Source organism: Perissodus microlepis, chromosome 11, assembly GCF_051167445.1.
Source record: "Perissodus microlepis isolate ML-2025 ecotype Zambia chromosome 11, ASM5116744v1, whole genome shotgun sequence".
Classification (NCBI taxonomy): Eukaryota; Metazoa; Chordata; class Actinopteri; order Cichliformes; family Cichlidae; genus Perissodus; species Perissodus microlepis.
The window spans coordinates 26,807,226-26,810,686 of NC_140471.1; the positions used below are offsets into that span (position 1 = coordinate 26,807,226).

The following is a 3,461-nucleotide window of genomic DNA, read 5'->3' on the forward strand; positions in this document are numbered from 1 at the left end:
TAATGAACGAGGTCAAGTTTAATGAGATCATTCTTAATCAGTGGTGGTACAGTGATCTTGCAGACATTGTATTTAATTCTCATTCTTTTAGGTCCAGTGAATTAGAAGTTTTAATTAGCTACTGTTCAGATAATATTAAGTTCCGAGGTTATGCTATAATTAGCATACTGGGCTTGCAAAAACAGTCAAACTTACACAACAACAAATTTTATTCCAATCCAAACTTCTTCTGCTGTGTGTGTGAATAGAATTGTACCAGCTGTGGTGTCAGTTTGACCCGCACTCCTTTTTTAAATGTGTGTTTCTCTTTCCTTAAATGTAAAAAAAATCCAAATGTCTTGTTTTGTAGAGTTCTGCTGCAAGCAAGCATTTTAACAAATTTTCTATAATGAAGCAATTTGCCAGTGGCTGACTAGATTCAGTGGCTGAGTTTTGGTCTCTATGACAACCAGCTGTCTGTAATTAGCAAATCAAGCCAGGGCGAGGCTTTAGGCAGTCCGAGTGGCTACAAAAGAAGTCAAGTGGCAAGTGTTCCAGTAATTGTGCTGTCATGAAGTTTATGCTGAAATAACTGCAGGAATGAGTTTTCTTCTCGTGGGTTTTCTCAGGTATTTAAAGCTTAAGGTTTTCTGTGCTTAAAAAACAATTACAACTGCTCAGTGCTGTGCTATTTGGCTTACTGATTATTTTTTTTTGTGTGTGTGGTTTTTTTTTTTTTTTTTTCTAGCACTGTTGTGCTCCACTCTGTGTCAGCTGGTGGTGCATATTGTGCTAAAACAGCAAGAGGTATGTAGTGCACTTCAATGGATGCTGCTACTTTAAAAAATATATATAATTACCAATTAGTGGGTATATTTGACATTTCACAACAATGAACCGGCAAACAGGTTTGTTTTGTCTTTGTTTGTCTGTGCTGTAGCCCGTGCAGCTGCCTTGGGTTTGGATTATCCTGGAGTACATGGAGCGCCTGACCTCTCTGGACCAGCTCACCATGGAATCCCCCCTCACCCTTACGATCATGAATGGTTTGAGACTGTACTAAACATGGCCACCCCTCAACAAAATCGGCCAACTTTTCATAATGTAAGGCATAGACAAGCTAACCTAGGAACATCTGACAGATTTCTAATGACCCATGGCACTTACGGTCCAGTTCAAAGTGAATACACAACAAAGCCAGTGCACGGCTTTCCCAGAGGACAGTCGGTCAGTAGTTCCAGTTTTAAAGGGGTCAAGCGTGTTGCCCTACCAACACGAGCTGATGCCGCTAGCCAGTTTGACCTTGTGAATAGGGATGCTCAAGGTCACTTGGTTGTCTATGGTGAACATGACCTTGTTGTTGATGAGTCCGTCCCAAATAGACAGGGCATTTTTCACCATGCACTCCCCCTGCCCCAAAGCTGGGGTCATGGTGCTTACCAGAGAGCTCGAACTGTACATGGCCTCGGAAGAAAAGGGCCTGTCCTTGGTTCAAATCACTTTAAGAAAGTCCATGGAGCAGCAATGACTAGTTGGGGTCCTCCTATGTTTGGTAGTTGGAGATACAGATTTCCTGGCCTCAATGCCAAACAGTTTGTTCAAGGTACCCCAACCCCCTTGGTGGTCTGAGAGACATGAAATAAGATCCTGTTAGACTTATTCAAACAAAAGGGTCTGACATTAAAGGCCCTGGCATATAGCTTTGCTGTCTTGTCAGATGGTGTTCCTTTTTTTTTTTTTTTTAGATATTTAAAGTTAAAAGGCAGGCTTTTTGTGCAGGGTGGGGGTGAGAAGTGGGTCTACAATCTTAGTTTCACTGGAGACAAAGGGGAGGGATGTCCCTCCTACACTTATCTGTGTACAACCGCCTATATTGTTTTTTTCACGTGTAACTCCAAAATGAGTGATATTACACACTCTCTACTGAATATAAAATTTGTAAAATGGTTATGATTCTCTGCTTTTTTTATTTTATTTTATTTTTTTAAAAACACTCTCCCACCTCCTTATTCTAAATGACTCACTGGGGCCTGGATGCTACCACAGTGCCATCTGTTGGTTCCAATGGGTAGAGAGCCTTTGGCTCACATTGTTGTACACAGGTGCTGCTTAATGGAGGGTCAGCCTTTGACAAATCCCATAATCTGTTTACAATCTGTTTGCAAGTACTAGTAGAGGCTATGCTAATTTTTTTCAAATAGCCTTGGCATTTCAGTGATGGCATGCTGCACTACTGGTCTGGAGTTTCCAATTAGATAATTCAGACCGTGCAAATTGGTATCACTCATTTTATAAAAAAAATTAAAATTATTTTTTTCACCAATGCAGAGCGTTATCAGGAATTGCAACTAAAGTGTCTGTAATCTAAGTGGCACATTACAGACTTTTGTCTTTCTTTGCTGAAAGTTTGTGTGAAATGGTACACTGACCCATAAATCACTCAAGAGCCTAAGAGTGGGTTATGCGCACTAATCTTGAATGTGAAGAGGGAAACTGATGACGGAACAAAAATAAACCAATTGGCTGTTTGTGATAAGCAGGAAGGAAATCAATCACGGGAGGGTGGATTAAAGATAATTCAGTAGCTGCAGTGAGTTTGAACCCCACCTGGCAACTTCACATGTGTTCATGTTGGGCTAAATTCAGCGAACAAGTGAAGACCCTTTCAAAATATATTTTGCAAGACAGGGAAAGGAAAGACAAACTTGTCTTTAGTCACTGATGGCTACATTAAAAGTGCCACAATATCCTGTGAGCATTTGCCTTCTTAACCTTGATCAATAGCTTAATGACCCTTTTTACAGCTTCGAGGAGGGAAAGGAGGAGGCAGGGGGATTTACTATGTTTAAGCATGTGGAGAGCAGTACGGACCCATCACCAGGAGCTCACTGCTGCTAACAAAGAAATCTAGCTTTCCAAATCTTATGACATCAGAGCTTCTTTCATGCAACACAGTTTCACTTGACTTTTGTAACGATTAACACAAGCTCTTGTTTTAATTAAACATGCCAAATTAAGGCACTTTTAGTTGTTGACATTCTATTACTTTTCATTCTTAAATATTCCAGTAAATCATTGTCACAAATGTCAGTAGTTTTTGTTTTGTTTTTAAACTTAATAATTTTGCTGCTGTGTTGTGAAGAGTTGAGGCTTCAGGCAGACTTAAGTCAGCACCTCATTGATAGTCTCAAACGCAGCTAAATAGGCTCTTACTGCAGGGCCATAAAATCAAAATATATTTCACGCATTTTGTTTTGTATACACAGTGTAATTATTCGCACTATTAATTTCACACACTCGTACATTCCACTCCTTACTGACTTGACCACTATTGTGTACCAAGATTTGTCTGCGACCCAGGCTAGACCAGGCTTGCTGGGCTCTTTATCATGTCTGTTAGAGAAAGCATTTCTGCTTGCCTGAAAAATGTGTAAACACTGAGGCACTGTATTTTCCCTTAGCATCCTAAACAGTGCCTACAA

At 40.2% G+C, this 3,461-nt stretch overlaps 1 pseudogene across 1 annotated transcript; it reads left to right on the forward strand.

The window, feature by feature from the left end:
* Positions 1-552: 552 nt before the first annotated feature.
* Positions 553-2,177, forward strand: LOC146378056 (uncharacterized; annotated as a pseudogene). The gene is made up of 3 exons (XR_014801643.1): positions 553-608; positions 728-786; positions 920-2,177. The product of XR_014801643.1 is annotated as an uncharacterized LOC146378056 (transcript).
* Positions 2,178-3,461: the final 1,284 nt, after the last annotated feature.